Raw genomic sequence first — 25,635 nt, 5'->3', positions numbered from 1 at the left:
AACTATAAAACTGTCCAATTGCTAGCCCCAGTTTGCATATTAAAAAGGCTTCCACATTATTCGTTCTTACTTCCTTTTCCAGAGTTTCTGACTGAAAAATATGGAAGAATGTGTTTGAAAAAGACCTGGATTGCTCTGAAGATAAATATAAGTTTAAACATTTTGCTTTTTCAGGCTGGGCATGGTGGTGTATAGTTTTATTTCCAGCATCCAGGAGGCAGAGGTCAGTAAGTCTTTGTGAGTTTGAGGCTAGCCTGGTCTACTTAGCAAGTTCCAGGACAGTCCATACTGCATGGAGAGACCCTGTCTTAGAAAAATCTAAAAAAGAAAAAAAGAAAAAACATGTTAAGTAATGAATTTTATTTATTATTCCTATTTTTGTGTGTTTGCATTGGGTCAATAAGTGTGTATGAATCCAGATACATGCATTCTGTGGTGCATGTGTGGAGGTCAGAGAACAGCTTTCAGGAGTCAGTTCTTTCCTTTCGCAGTGGGTTCCGGGAATCAGACTCCGGCTGTCAGGTTTATGCAGCATGAACTTTTACCCATGAGCCATTTCACTGGCTCAGTGAGAGAAAATCCGGATCTCACCCGCTCCATGCCTTAGCTTCGTTAGCTCCTTGTTTGGCACCTCAGCTCTTTGGAAATGGAGTGACTAGGGGAGGGCCCTTCCAAGTGCACCAATGCCAGGGCCAGCAGCTCTAAGGCTAAACCAAGGTGTTTGTAATTACATAATTTTATTTTTGCATTTCAAAAATAAAGTTTTTAGTTAGCTCGCTAAATAATGAGGGTCATCATGACATTTTCAGACGTATGTGTTTTTGCAATTTGCTTGCATTCAACCCTCTTCCATTGCCCACTCCCCAACCTCTTTGTTGCCAGGATTTTTGTCCTAATAGTCCTCTTACCACAGATATAATGTAAAGTATGCGACACATAATTTACAATAGACATTTGTTTCTGCATGTGAGAGAAAATATGCAATATTAGTATTTCTGAGTCTCGATTATTTATATTAACACGATGATTTCCAGTTCTGTGCGTTTTCCTGAAGATGGCATAGTTTAAGGTTGTATAGTTGAATAAAACTAACGCAAATAAAAGAACCATAAGAAGTTATATGTATTCTAAGTAAGAAGCCCACTTCAGAAATTGTCATAAATAGACCACAATCTTTGTTTTGGTTTTGGATTTTTGTTTTTCTTTCCAGACACAGAGAAACACCTGCCTGTGTGCTGGGTTAAAGGCATGAACTGCTACCATAGGCTAAGACTTGAATCTTAGAAGTAGCTGGAAATATCTCCTTAAAGGATCAAATTTACACACAGAAATGAAAAATATTTACCATATCCATAGATAATAACTGAATATTATATTTTCTTGTTTTAAAATATGAGGATAAGATAAATATCTGTTTCCCTCCCCCCTCTGTATATATATATATACACACAAACACACACACACACACACTTGTGTGTGTGTGTGTGTGTGTGCATCTTAAGACAGTCTTCAAAGCTTTTGTGCTCAGCCATGCCGAGCTAACACAAAGCTCTCTCCCTCCCTGAGAAATCAGCCATCTGAACTGCTAAGGCTTCTACTGAAGAATATTTGAAGTGACCACAGCCCAGAGGCCCAGAGACATAATTAGGAATCTTTATTGCAATTCTGATGTCCTCATTGTTCAGTGACACACAAAAACATCTCTACATTTTAGTATCATGTACTCAGCCCAGAATCACTTTCTCTGGAAATCTTGACCCTTTTCTTTTAAATTACTGCTAAGTGATCTGCAAGGTGGCCAGCTCAGATTTGTCTTCCACATCTCTCCCATGGTTGCATTTCCATTTCATAAAGCAAATGTCTCCTAAGTCCAAGAACACATCCTCTCAAAGATGTCAAATTCCCTTTAAATTCACATTCAGTTTAATGAAACAGGATGGAGAATGCCATTTCTGCTGTCGTTCTCTACTCTGGCGAACATGACAGACCAGCACTATTGAATGATGGAGCTGTCCAAGCTGACACCTGGTGTTGAATGACTTCAGACACCAGGAAATCCACACATTCTCAGGCAGCTGTAGGGTAGCTGGCCTGTAGAGTTAAGCAATAGCACAAGGCCCATGCTTACCCAACTTGTAAGCGTTAAATAAAGAAAGGAATAATGAAAGAGGATGGAGAACATCTGCCCAACATCTGTGGCAAGAAACATTATCTCTCTCTTGAACCTCAGGTTCTATTTCTTGAAGTGTCACTTTGAAGAACTGAGACTGGCATTAAGTATAGATAATGATAACATGGGGGGGGGGAGGATGAGGTAATAAGAATGGGAACCTTGTCTCTCTAGGAGGAAACACCGCCTAAGATACTGAGTTTAGGGGGTGCTTTGGGTATGTATCAAGACATCTGGGCAAACAGGCTCTCAGCATAGAGTCAGGTTCCTTCCAAATAGCTTTTCTATATCCTTAATAAATAGCTTTCTGTACTCCTAGTCTCTCATAGCGCCTCAAACACAGTTGATTCAGTAAATGACTTTTGAAAGATGTCTAATCTGTTAAGATATGTCTGGTGATTTGGAAAAGCTTTGAAATTCTCTCAGATCTTCATTTTTCTTTATGGAAAGTTTCCAAGAACCTGCAGCTTACGTAGAATTTGGAAGCAAACTGTACTTTTATGTCTTCCACTATAAAACATGAAAGGAGATAGACAAGAGTATAAAGACTACCCACATGACCACAGAAAATCTTTAAAACTTCAACTTTCGGCTGCGTTTTTAAAAGATACTGTGTGTGTGTGTGTGTGTGTGTGTGTGTGTGTGTGTGTGTGTGTGTGTGTGTGTTTCAGGGGACTTATATTAGCTTCATAATCTATTATCCAGGGAAGGCAGGGCAGAAGATCAACTCAGGAATCTAAAGGCAAAAATTGAAGCAGAGGCCAGGAAGGAACATTGTCTCTTGGTTTACTCAGCCTGCTTTCTGATACAACCCAAGACAACCTGCCTAGGGACAGCACTACTCACAGTGGGCTGGGCCCATGTATGTTCATCCTTAATAAAAAAAATGACCCACAAGCCAATCTAGTAGAGACATTTTTACAAATGGGGTTGTTGCTTCTCAGGAGATGAGTTTTTGTTATGTGCTTGGAAGTAAACAAGTTCTCTTGATTGCCAAGCCATCTATCCTGTCCTATAGTTTGATGACTTTAAACAATATTTAAATTGATAACATTTAGCTTCAGAAAAATATGATTTATGTCACTTTTTTACCTTTTACTGTAACTTTAAAAAATGAAGCAAATGCTTGCAAACAATTAAAATGTCTACTTCTCCTTATGCTGGCTTTTCCTTCCTCAGAGGGTGCACAGGTCCCAGGTGGGTGCGTAACACCTTACATATTGGCTCACTAGTGTGAACTTATGCTGTTAACTATGCTTACCTTTGGACTTGCTTTTGTCTAGTCATCTAGTTGAAAGGCCATTGCTTCTCTGTCTTTGGAAATAAAAGCTTTTCACTTCCTAAGTATCTTTTCAATCTGTCCTGGACTATTATTTTATTAAAATGAGATAAAAGTAGGGGAAAGAAGAGGTAAAATAAATCAAAGCTGTGACAAACACAAATGCCCCTTTTGATGATTATGTAGAACAGATAAAAATTGCTGTATCTGGTTCTATACATGTTGTTTAAAAGACCTGTTAGATTTTAATTCTCACCTTGACATCAGGTTGCTATGAATCTCTTAGCTGGCATTGGCCTGCAGACATACTTTTTTCTTTAAATTCTTTTTCTCTTTTCGGAGCTGAGGACCAAACCCAGGGCCTTATGCTTGCTAGGCAAGCGCTCTACCACTGAGCTAAATCCCCAACCCCTCATACATACTTTAAGTTAGATTGATTTGCATCATTTTCACCAACATTTATGACTGCATTGACCTATCAGCATCTGCTTTCCGAGGTTGTTTGCCCAAAGGTTTCTTTAGCTCAGTGCTGCAATGAATGTTGTAACCTAATCCCAAGCAAGAAGCAATGGGCCAAAGTATGATTTCTGAGTTAAAAGAGATGTTTAAGTTCTTCCTTAGTGGGTCTTCTCTTATCTTCTTTCTCTTCTGTTGACCTCAAAGAACTTTGGAAGACAAAATATTCCTGTACCACCTATTTGTATGTAAATACCAACAAAAATTTAGGCTATGGTAATATAGCATGATAAATATATCTTATACTGATAGTTGTGTTCAATTTATATCTGAGAGAGAAGAGCTTTTTAATTGGACGAAAAGAGGGAAAAATTTGGACTGATGTTTCTATTTTCTGCTCCCTCTGAAAGGGTGCCTTGAGCAGATCACTTACTCAGGTGAGGTCAGGTGAAATCTTTTTTTTTTTTTTTTAGGGTCTGTATGACACCTGTCCAGGATCTTCTGGCTTTCATAATCTCTGGTGAGAAGTCTGGTGTAATTCTTTTTTTTTTTTTTTTTTTTTTATTAACTTGAGTATTTCTTATATACATTTCGAGTGTTATTCCCTTTCCCAGTTTCCGGGCAAACATCCCCCTCCCCCCTCCCCTTCCTTATGGGTGTTCCCCTCCCAACCCTCCCCCCATTGCCGCCCTCCCCCCATAGACTAGTTCACTGGGGGTTCAGTCTTAGCAGGACCCAGGGCTTCCCCTTCCACTGGTGCTCTTACTAGGATATTCATTGCTACCTATGGGGTCAGAGTCCAGGGTCAGTCCATGTATAGTCTTTAGGTAGTGGCTTAGTCTCTGGAAGCTCTGGTTGCTTGGCATTGTTGTACTTTTGGGGTCTCGAGCCCCTTCAAGCTCTTCCAGTTCTTTCTCTGATTCCTTCAATAGGGGACCTATTCTCAGTTCAGTGGTTTGCTGCTGGCATTCGCCTCTGTATTTGCTGTATTCTGGCTGTGTCTCTCAGGAGCGATCTACATCCGGCTCCTGTCGATCTGCACTTCTTTGCTTCATCCATCTTGTCTAATTGGGTGGCTGTATATGTATGGGCCACATGTGGGGCAGGCTCTGAATGGGTGTTCCTTCAGTCTCTGTTTTAATCTTTGCCTCTCCCTTCCCTGCCAAGGGTATTCTTTTTCCTCATTTAAAGAAGGAGTGAAGCATTCACATTTTGATCATCCGTCTTGAGTTTCGTTTGTTCTAGGGATCTAGGGTAATTCAAGCATTTGGGCTAATAGCCACTTATCAATGAGTGCATACCATGTATGTCTTTCTGTGATTGGGTTAGCTCACTCAGGATGATATTTTCCAGTTCCAACCATTTGCCTACGAATTTCATAAAGTCGTTGTTTTTGATAGCTGAGTAATATTCCATTGTGTAGATGTACCACATTTTCTGTATCCATTCCTCTGTTGAAGGGCATCTGGGTTCTTTCCAGCTTCTGGCTATTATAAATAAGGCTGCAATGAACATAGTGGAGCACTTGTCTTTTTTATATGTTGGGGCATCTTTTGGGTATATGCCCAAGAGAGGTATAGCTGGATCCTCAGGCAGTTCAATGTCCAATTTTCTGAGGAACCTCCAGACTGATTTCCAGAATGGTTTTACCAGTCTGCAATCCCACCAACAATGGAGGAGTGTTCCTCTTTCTCCACATCCTCGCCAGCATCTGTTGTCCCCTGAGTTTTTGATCTTAGCCATTCTCAGTGGTGTGAGGTGAAATCTCAGGGTTGTTTTGATTTGCATTTGGTCAGGTGAAATCTTAATTGGTCAGATAAAGCTTGAGTCTGTGATTAGGCAGTGGAAGGAAGAGGTGGAGCTGAAAGTTTTAGAGAAGGAAGAGAAGGGGAGAGAGCAGGGTGAGGGAAAGAGAAGAAAATGGAGGCTGAAGAAGATGGAGAACACTCACATGGCCTGGAGGAGCTACAAGAAGCTAGGGATTTCATGGCTGGGCAATAGAGTAGTGAAGTGGAATAGATTTCTAATATAAGTGTACAGCTTGTTATTATATTATTGAGTTGTATGTTCTTTGCATGGGCATGGGCATTTTGTGGTTGGAGATTTACCTTATAAATCTTGCCAATATAATATAAGTCTCTAGTGTTTTCATTTCATGGGGCTAAGGGGAGCTGTGTGGGTGTAGCTGGTGTTCCGCAGGCCAGCCACTGGGCAGAAATTTCAGGTTAAACTGGTTTGGTTAGCTTAGCAAGCTGGCCTGAGGAAATCATGCAAGATCCTGCTTAGGGCTAGCTATGGGGGTGAACAAGATCACTGTTGCTGGTGCAATAGCCAGATTTAGTGTGTGTTCATTTTAAAACTACAAGCTACATGGTAACAGTCACAGGTAAATGAATATGTAAGAGGTAAATCGACACATAAGCTTTTATCTCTGCCAAGAAACACTGCATTTCCAGAAACAACATATTACTGTAGATAACGAGGTCTAATTCTATTTTCTCTGAAGAAATGGCTGAATTGAGGGCATGTCACGGAGACATAAGAATAAAGTAGACATATTGGAGGATTAGAAACCATGGAAATGCTCCAGACAATGTGTCACAGTAAAACAGAAGCCAACTTGAAAAGCTCCTAATAGCACAAGTGGGACAATGTGAAGAATGAAATAAATAAGGTAGTATTGGACTGTAACTCAGAATATAAAATACAGATGAGCTTATTCCAATATAAATAGTTAAATAAATAAATATACAAGGAAGAAGAGATGAATCTCTAGAGTGAAAATATACTTTGTCTAGGTATTATAAACACTTTGAGGACACAATATGAAATAGCACCATTCCCTGACTGAAGGATGTGCTTAGAGATTTCCTTACAAAGGCACAAGTTGGGTGGTACTGGGGTTGAAAGAATGACTTTATAGTAGAGAAATATGAAAACCAAGGACACAGCCAGGTAACTGTATCAGTCAGGATTCTCTAGTGCAGTGATTCTCAACCTTCCTACTGCCGCAACCCCTTAATAGAATTCCTCACGTTGCAGTGACCTCCCCAACCATAAAACTATTTTTATTACTACTTAATAATTGTAATTTTGCTACTGTTATGAATTGTAATGTAAATATCTGAAATGAAAAAGATCTGATATGCTACCCCTAGGAAGGGTCCTTCAACACCTCCATAAGGGCCATGACCCACAGGCTGAGAAATGCTTCTCTAGAGGAACAGAACTGATTAAAAAAGTGTGTATGTGAAGGAGAAGTATTAGAGTGACCTACTAGCTGTGGTCCAGCTAGTACAACAATGGCTGTCTCTTGACAGAAGGTCCAGTAGTCCAATAATTGTTCAGAATCCTGAAGAACTAGTCTCTAAATGTCAATGAAAGAATGGACATGCCAGTGAGAGCAAGGACAAGTAAACCAAGAGCCAAGCCACTGGTGTTCTGTTCAGGAAATTTCCCTTGTGCCAATGAGTTTGAGGCTCTTCCCCACTTTCTCTTCTATTAGATTCAGTGTATTTGGTTTTGTGTAGTGATTCTTAATCCACTTGGGCTTGAGCTTTATGCAAGGTGATAAATATCTATCTATTTTCATTTTTCTACATACAGATCGACAGTTAGACCAACACCATTTACTGAAGATGCTTTCTTTTTGCCACTGTACGCTTTTGGCTTCTTTGTCAAAGATCAAGTGTCAATAGGTGTGTGGGCTTGTCTCTGGGTCTTCGGTTTTCTTCTATCAATCTGCCCATCTGTCTTTGTATCAATACCACGCAGTTCTTTTATCACTATTGCTTTGTGGTACCACTTGAGGTCTGGGATGGTGATTCTCCCAGAAGTTCTTTTATTGTTGAGAATTGTTTTGGCTATCCTGTTGTTGTTGTTTTATTTTTCCATATAAACTTGAAAATTGCTCTTTCCATGTCTGTGAAGAAATGTGTTGGAATTTTGATGGGGATTGCATTGAATCTGTAGATTGCTTTTGGTAAGATGGTCATTTTTCACTATGTTAATCCTACCAATCCATGAGCATGGGAGATTTTCCCATCTTCTGAGGTCTTCTTCAATTTCTTTTTCTCAGGGACTTGAAGTTCTTGTCATGCAGATCTTTGCTTGGTAAGAATTACATCAAGATATTTTATAGATTTTGTGGCTGTCTTGAAGGCTGTTATTTCACTAATTTCTTTCTCAGCCTATTTATCATTTGTATAAAGGAGTAGATTTGTTTAAAGGAGTAGATCAGTAGATTTGTTTTAGTTAATTTTATATCCTGCCACTTTGCTGAAGTTGTTTAGTCAGTTCTGTAGTGGAATTTTGGGAGTGAAACTGAAAAACTTCTGTAAGGCATAAGATACCATGTAGAGAACAATATATATTGGGAAAAAAATCACTAACCCCATATCCTACAGAGGGCTAATATCCAAAATATATAAAGAACTTAAGAAGTTAACCTTCAAAAAAACCTGTTGTTGTAAAAATATAAAAAATTAAAAAAATGTATTGTTGTCTTTTACCTCACTTGGTCCAGCACCGTGGTGCCCCAAGATATTTGCTAGATATCTTGGTGGAAACACATCCCAACTCCTCGGCAGCCCAGTGTCTCCTGCTGCCGCATACTTTGCTACACTCAAATTGTCACATAAAAGAACACACAACACAATAATCTTTGACCCAATTGATAAGATATAATTGCCTACCTAAACATAAAAAGTCCAGTACCATCCATCCCTTAAGAACATTTGTAATAACCTCTAAAGGTACAGCGTGGAATATTAACGTCCCCCGCCATATTGTCCTGCCATAGCTTCTCTCTCTCCCTCCCCTCTCCCCCTTTCCATTCCAGTCTTCTCCTCTTCCTTCAAACTTCTCTCCCACCCATCCTTCTTTCTCCTCCAATGACAGGCCTCTTTCTATCCTGTACCTGCCCTGTATTTTACAAATTCAATGGGAAAAAGTTTTTGGTGAAGTCACCTGATTCCTGAGTAAGTGACTAGGCAGCTGTCCTTGGGGCAGTGTAATAAGCATCAAAATACAGATAACTCCAGGACAAACCACAACAAAACCCTAAAACCCCAGTTTAAAAATTTAAGAATTCACAAGAAAAGAATCTCTAATGGCAGAGAAGCACTTAAAGAAATGTTCAAAGTTCTTAGTCATCAGAGAAATGCAAATCAAAATACCCCTGAGATTCCACCTTATACCAATCAGAATGGGTAAGATCAAACCCTCAAGTGAGGATGCTAGCCAGGATGTGGAGAAAGAGGGACACTCCTTCATTGCTGGTGAAATTGCAAACTGGTACAACCACTCTGAAAAACAATTTGGCTATTCCTCAGAAAATTGGAAATAGATCTACCTGAAGTCCCGGCTATACCACTCTTGGGCACATACCCAAAAAATTCCGTACCATACTGTAAGGATACTATGTTCATAGCAGTCTTATTTTTAATACCCAGAAGCTGGAAACAACACAGACATCCCTCAACCAAAGCATGGATACAGAAAATTTGGTTCATTTACCCAATGGAATAGTAAAGTAGTAAAAATGAAGACATCATGATTTTTTTCAGGCAAATGGATGAAACTAGAAAATATCCTGAGTGAGGTAGCTCAGACCCAAAGGGACATGCAAGGTATGTTGTACTCACTGATTAGTGGATATTAGCCAAAAAGTATAGAATACCTCGGAGACAACCCACAGATCTTAAGAAGTATCACAGTCAGAAAGGCCCAAGTAAGGATGCTTCAACTCCACTTAGAGGGGGAAGGACATAATCAGGAGAGACATAGGGAGGGGAGGACTAGGAGGACGAGGAAGGGGGAAGGGAAAGGTGGAACAGGTTCAGTTAGGGGGGGGAGGGTAGAGAGAAGCCCAGAGGGTCAAGAAATAAGCAGCATTGGGGGTAGGATGTGGGGGGACCTCTAGAAGGTACCAGAGACCTGGGAGGTGAGAAGCTCTAAGGACTCAACTTCAACAGGGACAGCCTTAGCCAAAATGCCCAACACTGGAGAGAGGGAAGTCAAAGATTCCACCTCCAATAGATAGACAGGGCCTCCAGTGGAGGGGCAGGGTTACTACCCTACAGTCAAACTTTCTGACCCAGAACAGTTCCTGTCTAAAAGAACTTCAGGGACGAAAATGGAGAAGAGACCGAAGGAAAGGCTGTCTAATGACTGGTCCAACTTGGGATCCATCTTATGAGAGGGCACTAGAGCCTGACACTACTATGTTATGATGTGCTTACAGATGTGAGCCTGGCATGGCTGTCCTCTGAGAGGCTCTCCCAGCAACTGACTGGGACAGAAGTATCACTTAACACCCAACCGTTGGACTGAAGTAGTGAATTAGAGGAAGGATTGAAGACGCTGAAGGGGAGAGCAACCTTATAGGAAAACCAGCAGACTCAACTAACCCAGACCCCAGGCAGCTCCCAGAGACCGAGTCACCAACCATGAGAATACATGGGCATGTCTGAGGCTCTTGGCATAAATAATAAATTTAGCAGAGGTCTGCCAGATTAGCTTAGTCGCCAACAGACTTGAGACCTCAGGGAAGGGGAGACTTGATGGGGGAAGCACCCTCTCAGAGCCAAGAGGGAGGATGAATAGGATGGGAGGGAGATGGATGGGGGGCAAAGACTGGTATTAAATAAAAAAATTTTAAGAAGAGACAAAGCATCCTTCTTCTTTTCCTTTAAACAGGTTGCCAGAGGAAGGCTGACTTGAATTGAAGGTGGGTCTTCTGATCTTAATTGATTTGGATTCAAGGTGGGTCCAGATTAAAGGGAATCTTCCTACTGCAAATGAACCAACTGACTAAAAATCCCTCACGGGTGTTCACAGTGTTCAAGTCGACAATTAACAGCCTTCACAGTGGTTGAGCTCTAACTTTTTGGGGATGACATCTTGGTAGCATAGGTCCTTGGTGGGAGGAGCTTATGTTCTCCATCTACAAAAAGCACAGCAATAGTATAACCATGAGAAAAGAGAAATCAGAAAAGGCCAAATGTGAGGACATTCTAAAAGGGCATGATCTGTAATCCTCAAACCAATGGGGGTCATCAAAAGCGAGGAAACATAGGCCATCTGATTCGTCCTGGGTGAGCTAATGGAAGAGAGGATGCACACAAAGTATCCACTAAAGAGATACAATCCCAACCGTGGAATCCTGCCAAGAACAGTGTGTTGAGACTGGCTCATTATTTCTGACAGCCAGACCATAGACATGCAGAATGCTATGATATAGGCAAGATAAACTGCATATATAAATTTATTATAAATTAAGATGCTTATCTTTTAAAAGCCTTTTGGAGAATAAGGCCAAGGACACCAGCATTTACATAAACCTCCATGACCCAAAGCGAAACAACTACATATATATACATATATATATATATATACACATACATATATATATATGGAGTTATTTGGTGGATTTTCTATCATGAACGATGCTATTATCTACTATAGCTTCACAATGTATTTTGAAATTGGTAATAGCTCTCCCAACTCTGTTGTATTAAAATTTCAGGATTTTCTTTGTTGTTTGCTGTTGTTGTTTTGCATTTAACGTTTAATTTTTAATCAAATCAAACCAAACTAAACCAACCAACCAAACAAAAACTCTACAAAGTTTATGATATACTTTAGATTCAACCAATCAACAAATTTGGGAAGATTGACATCTTAAAAATACTTGTTAAAGACTTTTAACTTTTCTCACTTATCCAAAATAGGTTTCTGTGTATAGATTTTTCCCTTCTTCTTCTTTGTTCAATGCTTTTACAAGAAAAAAAAGCTCCATTAAGTTAATTTAGAAAATAGTGTGCGTGTGTGTGTGTGTGTGTGTGTGTGTGTGTGTGTGTGTGTGTGTGTGTGTGTCCAAGCACACAGGTACATCTGGGGAGGTCAGAAAACAGTTTTGTGGAGTTGGTTCTCTCTCTTCAGGATTGGAGTTCGGTTATCAGGTTCACATTGCAAGTGTTTTTACCAGTGAGCCATCTCCCTAGCCTGGACTTCAAATTGGATTGCTTGTTGATATTTCTAAGAACAAAATAGAAAGGAATTTTTAAATTTTGTGTTTTGTTTTTGTATCCTACGTTACAGTGTTTCAAATGTAATTAAAAAATTAATTCCAGGTGTGTGCTTTGCATTGTCCCTCCCTCCCTCCCTCCCTCCCTCCCTCCCTCCCTCCCTCCCTCCCTTCCTTCCTTCTTTCCTTCCTCTCTCCCTCCCTTTCAGTCTCCCCTCACCTCCCCCTCACTCTCCTCACTGTGTAACCTTCCTGACTCAGCTTCCTAAAGGTGAATCAGAGACCTGTGCTGCCACACTCAGCCGGTTTCCTTGTTGAAGTTTCCTAAAGATTTTCTATACATGGAATCGCATTGCTATATATAACACCAGTTTTATTTCTCTCTTTTCAACATCTATGTCCTCTCTCTCTCTCTCCCCCCTCACTTTCTTCCTCCCTCCCCCCTCATATGTTTATTAATGATAACAATGATTATCTTTTAAATTTCAGCTTGGTAATACTTTCATCTACATCCATAAGAGGTATTTATTTTGTCAATGGTTTTCATCCTTTCTGATATCTGTTACTGATTCTAGCCCAAAGATAAGACTGGTTTTGCGTGGAATGAGCTAGAACCTATTTCTCTCTTTTCCTGATTTTGAAAAGTTGGTGGAGAATTAGTATTTAAGTGTTCGCTAGAATGTAGCCAAGAAGCCATTCAGACCTGGGCTTCTCTCTGAGAGTGCTCATTATACATTCGGCTTCCGTTCTTAGTTCTTACTGCTCCTGCTGCCCATTTCTTCCGAATCCATCTCTGTCTTTTTGTTTTATGTCCTCTTTGAAGTTTGTCTAATTTGTGCAATTTGTTGGCCTGGAGCTCATGGTACTTCCTTATAACCCTTTGTATTTTATTTGTTAGTAGCGCCTCTTCTCTTTCATGTGAAAATTTGGTCTGTTTGTAGTTATTCCTAGGTGCGCTCTGCGTTGTCTGTGGGTAGGGGCTGTTCTCTGAGTGTTGGCTTTAGGTCTCTGCACATGCATTCTAACGCTGAGTCAAACTCTAGCTTTTATGTTTTAGCTGACTTAATGTAGGTGAGGTTAAAACGTACTAAAGTCCGTGAAGATCTAATAATTCTACTCTCTACTTAATATTACGATCACCATTGTATGTCCCTTCTAAAATGTCACCAACAGGATGCAGGGTTATACTTTATGTCACAGATTGTTTTATTTTCTCCTATCCACTCAGCTGTAACTAGAGGCTTAAACCAACCAAGATTTTTATAAAATGTATTTTGGCATTTTTCCTGAAGACACTACCATCCAGGAGACAAAGCTGGTGGCAGCCCTGGCCTGTCCCAGGTAAACTCAGTCAACTGACTGACTGACTGACTGACTGTGTGTGTGTTTTCATGGTCTTTCTGTGTAAGCTTGGTCCTCCTCCTCCCTCTCTCTCTCCTTCTGCCTCACTCCGTACATCTCGGAAGCTAGGTAAATAAAGCCACAGACATAGCACTGTTTTTATAGAAAGCATGTTTTTTTTGTTGTTGTTGTTTACAATTCAATGCTTCTTATGCTTTTTTTCAACTTGTCAATTCTTCACAGCCCCAAAATGTATGTTCTTAATAATTTTGTCCCATTATGTACTTGTTCTTTGGCTGGGAGGAGATTCTTCAACGTCTTCATGATGCCTTATCAAAAGAGCTAAGCTCTTCTCTTAGAGTCCTTATTAAAAAGTTAATTTACACAAAGAGAAATAGTGTAAAATTAACTCTTCACTCTCTTAGCACCAGCTATAACTGCTAGAACACATGAATATTCTTCCAAATTCTCTTGATATAGGACTATATAGTTTAATATTAAGGAACCACACATAGTAGAATGTTTAATTGCCTGCCATTTCTGTTCAACACTATAGTAGGGTAAAATGTTCAAAATCAATATGAACATATTTCTATCATCTGTTTTGATGAGAACAGAGAATTCCATTGTATGATATAGTTCTTCTAAAATTCATTACCTAACCCTTATTGGGGAGTTGCAAGATGGCTTTGGTGTTTTTCCTTCAGTTTGTAAGCAACCTTTTGAGCAGAGTACAACATGTATGAATCTAGTTATTCCTTTTGAGGTACATTTCTACAGAATGTATAACAGGGCTCAGAGAATGAGCATGAGGACTTTGAGAACAATTTATTTAACTTTTCTCTAATTTAAAATTTTTCATCACTATTTCCTCATATTTTCATACACTTTGGGGATAATTCATTATTTCATTGGTCCTCAAGTGGCTGACACATAATAATTTATCTTTTGTGTTGCCATTCATTTGGCCAATAAGGGTTTTTTTTTAATAGTTTTGATGTTTATCAAACATTTGCATTTCTGTGTAAATTCTCTGTTTCTATGTTTGCCCATTTTTGTCTACTGGTTTTTCTTTGTGTTTAGGAACCATTGTCATTTGCTATCTTAATATTTTGTCTGCTTTGCTGTTATAAATACCCTTCCAATTATTATGTCTTCCGTTTCATAATGATGTTTTCCTTTTATTTGTCTTTGAAGCCTCCATTTTACTTATTATTATGGCCTATGTGTGTTTGTGTGTATGCTGTGCATTTTAAATTGGGGCAAATGTGTTTCAGAGCCGATGTGTGGATGCCACAGGACAGCAAAGAAAGCTGGATCACTCTTTCTGCTATGAGATCTGGGGAGTGAACTCAGTTCCTTAGATCTGAGGCGCACACACCTTTAACATCATGAGCTCTCTTGCTGGCCCTTATTTGCTTTCTCCCCTTTAGGAGTACAGCACACGGAGCCAGAATTCTGACATTCCAATCTTGCTTGGTGACTCCAAAGTTGTGCCATCATGGATAATATATTTCAGTGTCCCAGATGTAAACTTTTCATCATGACAGCTTTAACATCCTGGGAATTGCTTGTAAGGTGTATAATATTTTATTTACTGAACAATCCCAGCGATTTATGTTCTCTTTTTCTTATCATGAAAGTCTGGAAATGATATAAGTTAATGTATCTTTAGTATTCTGAAAAGTTGCAGATCATGCATATGTTTCATTGCACATTAGATGCCACAGCCATTCTTCAGAAGGAACAGCCCTCCTCTGGATTCATGGATGATTTTAATAAGGATTATACCCAGTCATACCTCCTGGGTCTACATCCTTTTGCAACATGGGTTTCTTATCCCAATCAAAACGTGGAATCCATCTTCAGACTCCTTGGATCAGATGGTCCTGTTCATTGATTCGACCAAAAGAGTGTTGGAAGTGACCTTGCATGATTTGGAAGCCTCGGCCTTGAAAACCTGAAGTAATTGGATTTTTACCTTATAGGAAACTAGGGCTACCTTATATTGAACAGGATAACTGAGGAAGGAGCCCCAGACATTTGTTCTGAATAGCGACCAGAAGCAGGAGTCAAACACTATGGGCCATCTATTGCTAGCAAAAACCTCATTGGTGGGAGCTGTGTGAAGACGCACAGGTAAGTGTAAGAGGGGAATCATCTGGATGAGGCAGCCAGATTGTACTATTGTGATCAAATAAATATTTTAAGCTTCAGCTTTATCTTTTGAAAAGCCAGAATTGAGAGCTGGTACATGAATGATTCTATTGTTTTAAACTTAATTATTTCATTGTTTCAGTTACAATTTTGTGTTTCTCAAGAACACAGTTCATTACTTTTCTGTAATGAGTTTGAATTTATGTTTTAGTCATCATTCTGGAAAAAAGTGTCTATGAAGATTTAGAGAAAAATAAAATCAGTAACATTGAAGAGGAAAATTAGAAACTTTTTTCTGCTGTTCTCTGACAGTCTTTCTCCTAATGACACAGAGGGCAGGGGTAGGCTTAGCGTATGAAGAGCTTGTCTGCTCTTTGTGCTAGAGTCATGGTTCTCTGTATCTGAGGTGTCTAACTTATCCCAATACTTACACTGCCCCGAATTTTCTCAGCTCCCTCATCTACAAACCTAGAATCAGCCCCATATGACTATAATTAATCCCATCTTGTCCAAAATGTTTCCAGTTTTTATGTATAAAATAAATTTGGATTTGTATCAAAAAAAGAAATTTTCACTGCTTTAGGATATATGCCAGAATAAAATATGGTAATCAGCCCCTTGAAATCAGTAGCTATTATCTTCATATAGCCATGTATATTTAGCTATTTTCTCCATTATGCATAAAAGATATTATCAAGTCCAGAACATTGAGTGCATTCATGTATAATTTTTCTTCATGTACAGTGTCCATTACTTAGTATATGACATATTTTATTTTAGAACTTAGGAAATATAATGACTGAGAAACAGGGGACATGGAGATAAAATTAAGACCACTAATAAAAAAAATGGTCTCAAGTTTTCTGGAATGGAGTCTACTAAGTCTAGTCTCTGACTTATTTTTAAAAGATTCTTTCAAATTATCTTTTAAAATCATACACATGTGTCATTATGTGTGTTCTAATTCTTGAAAAAAATCTGAGATACAAACAAAAGCAATGATGTTGCTTGACAATATCTATATACAAAATAGACACACACATGCATGCCCATGCACACACACATGCAGGCATCTACACACACACACACACACACACACACACACACACACAAACACACACGGTTCAACAGAAAAGACCATTGCAAACATTTGTGGTCATCAAAAAAGAAAGTAAATGGCTTGTAATTACGTATTTAGATTGAGCATTTTCTAATTCCCCACTCTTCTAGAGAAATTCTCTTTTCTAGAGAAATATTTAAAATAACATTGAGTGCAGTTTTTCTCTTTACCTTTTAGATTTATTATGGGTTATTCTAGCTATCTATCATGGATAAATTCATTTTATAGTTTATCTTAGTAACTCATATTTTTCTTAATCAAGATGTGATTTTTTTCAGTCTCTCTAATGAGCATCCTTTAAAAAAACCTTTTATTCATTATTTTAGATTTCTTATTATGCACCTCAATCCCAGTTACCCCCCTTCCACATCTCTACCGTGGTGCCCAAGTGAAGCATAGGGCCCACTGTCCTGAGTGCTGCAGCTGGTGAGGGCCAGGGTCAGCTCTCCTGTTCTAATGATCCCAGGGCCAGGTCTTCCACCTGTCACAGGTGGCAAGAAGCAAGGGAAAAGGAAGGGGGAACCTCTCCCTTGTCTCCCTTGTCCATGCCTCTGCCTAGGAGACAAGTCAAGTGTCAGGGCTAGTTCTCCCACACTCACACCTTAGGGACTGGATCACCTTAACTCCCACTACTAGGGCCAGCTCTACTGTGCTTCCTGGGTAATGTGTGGGTCTGCTCTCCCAAGTACCGCAGCACGTTACTGGTGAGGTCAGCTATCCTGCTATCATGACCCCAGGGCCAGCTCTCCCATGATACTGAGTTGAGGGGTAGGGTCAGTTTTGCACATTTCTCAGATATAAACATATCCCTGGGTGACAATCTGGCCTTTGATAATAACAGACCCCTGCTGCTGCAAGGTCTGGACCCAGATGTGACCCCAGTGGCAGCACAGGCCAGGACCACCATGGTCCCAGGTGGCATCACTGGCTACTCACATCAGGCTATTTCTCACTACCCTTGACTCTCTAGTTTTGCCCCTTTTCATTTGCCCACATCCTTCTGTTTCTCTTTCTTTTCCATTTCTCCACCACTTACTTCCTCCTCCTAGTGGCACTTGCAGCCTCTGAGGGTCTGGAATCATCTCAGGAATGGTCTCAGATGTGCAATGCTCGCCCATTCATTATAGAATCAGGCAGGCAAGGATTATCTCTGGTACGGTCTGCCATACCAGCCATTCAGGCCTGAGCAGCACTGGACTGGTCATCATCTCAGGCTAGCTTCCTGTATGGGTACCATGGCACTAGACTGGTGGTCATCTTGGGCTAGCTCCTCACCATCGTCTACGTGCCTGGCACCGTGTTAAGGTCATCTGTCTCTAGCTTACTTCTCCTGGGCTACACAGCCAGAGACAGGTTCATCTTGTCTCTGTCTCAAGACTTTCTTAGTGTAGCTCCTTGTCTGGACCTGCCTGGTACTAACCTGTCATCTAAGGTTCATTTTGTTTTCAGGGAGCATCAAGCTACTACTCATTCAAATGTTCACAGGTGAGAACACAGTGTAGACATAACCTTTCTCCTCTCTGTCACCTACTGAGGCAAATGTGACATGGCAGCCACACCTGTAACGCCTCTCAGAGCAGTCTCCAACAAACGTCTTTGGGCAACCACAGCAAAATTTGTTCTTTCCTTTGTTTTCTGCCACAGATGCCTTTGGAAGTGATGAGCACAGTACTCTGCCCTGTTTGCTTTAGGTGTTCCATACACCTAGACAGACAACTAGTAAGGCACAGGCCAGACAATTCCTCTTGTTTGTTAAACTGATGGGCAAGTTTACCTCTAACCTCTCATTACCCAGACATCCTAACTTGAAGAAGCACATGTCATATATGGTGGGTCATCTACTTCTCACCCCACCCCCAACTTATATGTCACTGTATCTAGACTGGTAGATAATACAGCCCTTTGGTAAATATGTATAGAATTTTCTTCCCCATCCATCTTCCTGACAGTGCTGGAACCTAGGACCTCATGCATGTGAGGTAAGCACTCTACCACCTAGTCTCCACCTCATCCGTGTGGGCTTTCTGAAGAAACATACATGTGCGTAAGCTAGATAACACATGGATGAATATATGCAGAGTAACTTCATTATTAGCATATTTTTTATCATTTTTAGATTTTATTATTTTATCATCCTGAGTGAGGTAACTCAGACCCAAAAGGACATGCATGGTATGTACTCACTAATCGGTGGATATTAGCCAAAAAAAGTACAGAATACCAAGGATACAGTCTACAGAAATCAAAAAGGTTAACAAGCTGAAGGGCCCAAATGAAAATGCTTCAATTCTACTTGGGAGGGAGAAGAATGCAATCATAGGAGTGAGGGAGTGTCCTGGGTGGGAAAGGGGACAGGGAGGGGGAAGAGGAACACATGATCAGGTATTGGCTAGGGGAAAAGGACTGAAGCCCTGAAGGCCAGCAGAAAGAATGGAAACAGGCAACTTCTGGAGGTAGGAAGTGGGGTGGGGGGACTCCAGAATGTACCAGAGACCAGGGAAGTGGGAGACCCTCAGGACCCAAAGGAAGAGATATTAGATGAAATGACCTACAGTGGGGAGAGGGCAGTCAAAGAGTCCTCCTCCAGTTGAAATACAGAATATCAAGTGGAAAGATGGGGTTGCCATCCCACACTCAAAATTCTGACCCAGAATTGTACCTGTCTAAAAGAACTGCAGGAACAAAAATGGAGAAGAGTCTGAGGGAAAGGAGGTCCAGTGACAGGCCTGAAGTGAGATCCAGCTCAAGGGGAGGCCCCAAGGCCTGACACTATTACTGAGGCTATGGAGTACTCACAGAAAGGGACCTATTATGACTGCCCCTGAAAGACCAGATGCTGAAAGAGTCAGATGCAGATATTTATACCAAACCAATGGACAGAATCTGGTGACCACAGTGGTTGAATTATGGAAAAAGCTGGAGGAAGCTGAAGAGGAGGGTGACCCCATAGGAAGACCAGCAGTCTCAACTAACTTGGACCCCCGAGATCTCTCAGACACTGGACCACCAACCAGGCAGCGAACACTAACTGATATGAAACCCTCAATACACATACAACAGAGGACTGCAGGGTCTGGGTTCAGTCAGAGAAGATGTACCTAACCCTCAAGAGACTGGAGGCCCCAGGGAGTGGGGAGGTCAGGTGTGATGGGGAACAGGAAGTTGGGAACAGCCTTGTGGAGATGGGGTGGGCGGGAGGAGATATGGGATGTAGAACAGTCTGAGGATGGACGGCGAGGGGGATAATAAAATCTGGAGTAAAAAAAAAAGATTAAATAAAACTTTAACAAAAGAAAAATACCCAAATTAGAAAAGAAAATGTAATTCAAACACAATGCAAAAAAATAGAATTTTCTCACATAGTATATTCTGATTATAGTTTATTCTTTCTCTAATCCTCCCGCTCCCCCCAACTTTCCCATTAAAAAAACAAATTGGCTTCTAAGGTTACAATATAATAGGACAAAGTAAAAATTAACAGATTGGAATAGGAAAAAAAGTAGAACGAAAAGAGTCCCATACCAAAAGGCACAAGAGACAGGTATAAACTCTGACTTTGTTTCCAAAATCATGAATTCTACAAAATACTAAAGCGGTAATATATGCAAGGACTTGTAGGATCAAAAGAGAGAGAATATGTGTATGTATACGGAAGATAAAGTAAAAAATTAAAAATAAGATAGAATTAAAAGTAAACAAACAGGAGAAGCCCTGATACAACACTGAGATGACAGGAACTTCCAAAGATGCCCTTAATCTCCTTTTCTGTTGGTCATCTTCTGCTGGGCTTGCAGCCGCTGCTTAAGGGTATCTGCTTCCCTTACAGCAAACTAAATGTTCACTTTCCAATTGTTATCAATTGGAGATAGTTTTGGGGTTGGGGATGTGCCCACCTCTACTTTCAATGGTAAGATCCCATCTAGTGCAGACCACATATGTCCTGTGGATGCTGCTACAGTCTCCGAGTTCATGTGTGCATTAATCCTGTTGATTTAGAGGGACACATTTTCTTGGTGTACTCCATTTCCTACCGCTCTTATAAACTCTCTCTGCCTCCTTTTCCACAGGGTTCCCCGAGACCTGAGGGGAGAGATCTGATGGAGACATCCTGTTTAAGACTGAGTATTCCAATGTCTTTCACCCTCAGCATATTATCCAGCTGTGGGTTTCTATATTTGTTCTCATCTGCTCCACTGGTAAGCATCTCTGTTGATGGCTTAGCAAGGTACAGACTTAGGAGTATAGCAGAATGTCACTAGGGGTCATTCTATGGATTTTAAAGAAGACAATATTTGGCTTTACTCAAGGCTGTCTAGTGTCAGGCTCTTGACACCTAAGCAGTGCTAGGTATGGGTTTCAAGTCTTGGAGTGGACCCTAAGTCAAACCAGATATTGGTTGGTTACTCCCACAAGCTTTGTGCCACCATTGGGCTAGCATATCTTGCAGGCAGGACAGCATTTTATTCCGCAAGCTTTGTGCCACCATTGGGTTAGCATATCTTGCAGGCAGGGCACCATTGTAGATCAAAGGGCTTTTGCCTGAGTTGGTGTTTACGTTTCTCCTTTGGCAACATGCAGAGTACCTTCTAATAGCAAAGATGCTAGCACCTAGGGGTGTTATATAGGAAGCATCTCAACTTCTCCATGTCTTCATGAGCTGTGTAGGTGTTATTTTCAGCAATGGGGGCTTGCTGTCAGTCTATGGAGAGCAACCTATAGTCTTGGGAACAGAGTGGATTGTTCAGGGTTTCCCATAAGTCCTCTTTGGGCAACATCTCAATTAGAAGTAACACAATCTTAGTACTGGAAACTTCATTTGATGACAAGAGTTGTTCAGCTTGGGCTCCCTTCACTGTCTTTTGGTGATTTTTAGACTTCTTTCATAAATGTATATATTTTAAAAATCTCCTATTACATTATGTTTTCATACTACTTTTTTTCATGGTCCCAAATTTTAGCTCTCTTACCCCATCACATTCCTTGTCTCTTTCCTCTTCCTTCTCAGTTGATTCTTTCATTCCAGTGCCCCCCCAATCCATTCATGATTCCAATTATATTTCACTTTTCTAGGGAGAGCTATCTGAGCCTCCCAGTCCCGTAGTTTATACCAAACCTCCGTAGTTTTATGGATTGTAGCTTGGATATCATCTACTTAAGAGCTAATACCTACATATAAGTGAATACACACCATATTCATCATTCTGAGTCTGGGTTACTTCACTCAGGATGGCCTTTTCTAGTTCTATCCATTTGTCTATAAATTTAATGATTTCACACTTTTTAATGGTTGAGTAATATTCCATTGCATAAATGTATTATACTTTATATATCAGTTGAAGGACATCTAGCTTGTTTCCTATTTCTGGCTAATGTAAATAGAACAGTCATGGACAAGGCCAAGCAAGCATCCGTGTGATAAGATGACAGATCCCTTGGGTATATGCCCAAGAGTGGTATAGCTGGATCTTGAGGTGGGTTGAGGAACTGCTTCCTCACTGATTTCCACAGTGACTGTATAAGTTTCCAGTTTCACTAACACTGGATTAGTGTTCCTTGTATTCTACATCCTCACCAACATGAGCTGCCATTTTTAAAATTGATCTTAAACATTCTGATGGGTATAAGATGAAATCTCAAAGTAGTCTTGATTTGCATTTCCCAGGTGACTAAGGATGTTTAATACGTCTTTGGATATTTCTCAGCCGTTTGAGTTTCCTCTTTTGAAAATTCTCTGTTCAAATCTGTACTGTATTTTAAAGTTGGATCATTTGTTTTCTTCATGTCTAATATTCAGAGTGAGTTCTTTATGTTTTGGATACTAGCAGGGTTTGTTGATTCATGTTATTTTGTTGTGGTATGTGTTATCCTCTTTTGATTGGCTGGTCTGTAATTATTTACTCCTTTGGTGTTCTTGGGTGTGGTTTACCTCTTTAGCATGGAATATTTTTTCAAGCATATTCTATAGGGCTCAATTTTATAGATAGATATTGCTTAAATTTTGCTTTATTATGGAATGCCTTATTTTCTCCAATTATTGTGATTGGAAGCTTTGCTGAGTATATTATTATGGACTTGTATCTGTGGTCTCTTGGAGTCTACAGCACATCTGCCTTCTAGCTTTTAGAGTCACCATTGGGATGTTGAGTGTTAGGTCTGCCTTTATATGCTACATGATCCTTTTATCTTGCATCTTTTTAATATCTACATTATTTTGATTATTATGTGCTGAAGGAAATTTCCCTTCTGGTCCAATCTATTTAGTGTTCTGTGGGTTTCTTGCACCTTGGTAGACATCTCCCTCTTTAGAAAATTTTTCTTTTTTTTTGATTTTGTTGAAAATATTTTCTGTGCCTTTGATCTGAGTTTCTTTTCTTTACTCAATTCTCATTATTCTTAAATTTGGTCTTTCATAATGTCCCAGATTTCTTGGATGCTTTGTGCCATGCTGTTTGTTGATTTAACATGTTCTTTGACTGAGGTATGTAGTGGTAAATATTATAAAGGAATCTCTTCCAACCCACACTAGTGCTGGCACTGTAGGCACACATGGCATCTGCGGGGTATTTTCATCTCAATCAGCACAGCATCCCACCTGCTAAGCTCCCAGTCTCCATACCACAGTGTCTCCAGCTACTCTCTGGGCCTGGCAGTAGCAGCCTCTTAGACTCTCTTGCTAGGGACTCTGCTCACATTCTCAACATCTGCCCGCTGTGATTATAGTCACAACTCCAGCAACCCATTAAAATCATAACTCATTAAGTTTATAATTTAACAATCATATTTATATCAGTAAATTTAAACTCCACAAAACATCTATACAATAAACTCACAACCAATTGATAATGATATAAACTACCCACCTAGATAAGACAAATTGTCCTATAAAAATCCATCCCTTATGAAATTTTCATAATTACCTGGGGTCCTTTAAGGCCACATGAATCTGGGTCATCCTTCTCCTCTTCCATTTTGGTTCTTCCTTTTCCTCTCTCCTGCTTTACAAACCTGTGTCCCTGGCCTTACATTTTTACTGCCAATCATAGGCCTTGCCTTATCTTGTGTCTGTCTTCACCTGCATATTGACAACGATCTGCAGAGGTATCCATTTCTTCTTCTTTGTCTTCAATACCTGAGAGTCTCTCTTTTACGTATTGCATTCTGTTGGAGAGGCTTGTCTCTGAGGTTCCTTCTTGAATTCCTAAATGTTTCATTTCCAAATTTTCTTCATCTTGGGTTTTCTTTATTGACTCTATTTCCACTTTCATGTCTTGAACTATTTCATTCATTGACCCTACATTTGTGTTTTCATACATTTTTAATTAATTATTTTATTTATTTACATTTCAAGTATTGTCCCACTTCCTGGTCTCCCCTCTGAAACCCCCACCCCATTTTCCTCCATTTGCCTCTAAGAGGGTGCTCCTCCAGTCACCTACATTCTCTAAGCATCTCCAACATGACCCTTCTCTGGGGCAACAAGCCTAAGTGTGACCAAATACCTCCCCTCCCATTGATGCTAGATAACTCAATCTTTTGATACATATGTAGTGGGAGCTGTGTATACCCTTTGGTTAGTGTTTTAGTTCCTGGGAAGTCTATGGGGTCTGATTAGTTGGTATTGTTGTTCTTCCTATGGGGTTGCAAACCCCTTCAGCTCATTCAGTCCTTTACCTAACTCTTTCATTGGGTTTTCTAGTCTCAATCCAATGCTGATTGTGAGTAATTGCATCTGTCTTAGTCAGGTGCTGACAGAACCTCTCAGAGGACAACCATACCAGGTTCCTGTCTACACACTTCTTAGCATATGCAACAGTGTGTAGGTTTGGTGTCTATAAACTTGTATGAGCTATTCTGGGTCCAAATAGCACAGTTGAAAAGAAAGAAAAAGAAAGGAAGGAAGGAAGGAAGGAAGGAAGAAAGAAAGAAAGAAAGAAAGAAAGAAAGGAAGGAAGAAAGAAAGAAAGAAAGAAAGAAAGGAGAAGCCAGCTCTGGAGATGGTCAAGAGTATAAGATACTAAATACTACTGAACCTCACATTTGAAAATGTTAATGTAGGCAGGAAGGAAGCCCAGTTCAGCAATAAGGACACCAACCCACCCACAAAACTTTCAACCCCAAATTTATCCTGTCTACAAGAAATCCAGGCACAGGGGATGGAGCAGAGACTGAGGGAATGACCAACCAATAACCGGCCCAACTTGAGACCCATCCCATGAGCAAGTACCAATTCCTGACACTATTAAAGATACTCTGTTATGTTCTCAGACAGGAGCATGCTGTCCTGAGAGGCTCCACCAGCAGCTGACTCAGATGTAGACACCCATGGCCAAACAGTGTTTAGAGCTTGGGAACTCTTATGGAAGAATAGGAGGAAGGAATACAGGCTCCAAAGGGGATAGGAACTCTCCAGGAAGACCAACAGAGTCAACCAACCCTGAGCCTTGGTGCTCTCAAAGTCTGAATCACCAACCAAAGAAAATACAAGGTTTCTCCACATATAGTTAGAAGATGTGCTGCTTGGTCTTCATGTCGGTCTCAAACAACTGGAGCAAGGTTATCCCAAAAGTTCTTGCCTGATATGGGATATATTCTTCTAGCTGGGCTGCCTTGTCTGGTCTCAGTGGGAGAGGGAGTGCCTAGCCTCACAGAGACTTGAAATGCCAGAGTAGGAGGAATACCCCTTAGAGGTCCCAACCCACTCTGGGGAGAAGTGGAAAATGGCTTGGGAAAGAGTTGTGGGAGAGGGTGGCACAGTGAGATGGATATAAATTGAGCTATTAGAAAATAAAGTTAAATTTAAAGATGTTAAGATGCTAAATGTGTAATATTTGTGGTGTGTGTCTTCCTTTCTGATTTGTCTTTTGTTGAACTCCTTTGTTGTGTAATTGCCCTAGCTAGATTGAATAAATAGGGAGTGAACAGCATTGTAATATACCTGATTTTAGTGGGATTACTTTTTTAAGTTTCTGTCCATTTAATTTGATGTTGGCTGTTGGTTTATTGTATACTTTTTTATTATGTTTATATATGTGTCTTGAATTCCTGATCTTTCCAGGACTTTTAACATGAAAGGGTGTTGTATT

The 25,635-nt window shown here is 40.2% G+C and overlaps 1 non-coding gene across 1 annotated transcript; it reads right to left on the bottom strand.

Moving 5' to 3' along the window:
* Positions 1-18,003: 18,003 nt before the first annotated feature.
* LOC120099020 (small nucleolar RNA SNORA17) lies at positions 18,004-18,133 on the bottom strand. Its single transcript, XR_015646067.1, has one exon. It is a non-coding gene; the product is annotated as a small nucleolar RNA SNORA17 (small nucleolar RNA).
* Positions 18,134-25,635: the final 7,502 nt, after the last annotated feature.

The sequence above is a fragment of the Rattus norvegicus genome, chromosome 20 (assembly GCF_021556685.1).
Source record: "Rattus norvegicus strain SHRSP/BbbUtx chromosome 20, alternate assembly SHRSP_T2T, whole genome shotgun sequence".
Taxonomy (NCBI): domain Eukaryota; kingdom Metazoa; phylum Chordata; class Mammalia; order Rodentia; family Muridae; genus Rattus; species Rattus norvegicus.
This window is presented reverse-complemented; position numbering and strand designations above follow the sequence as displayed.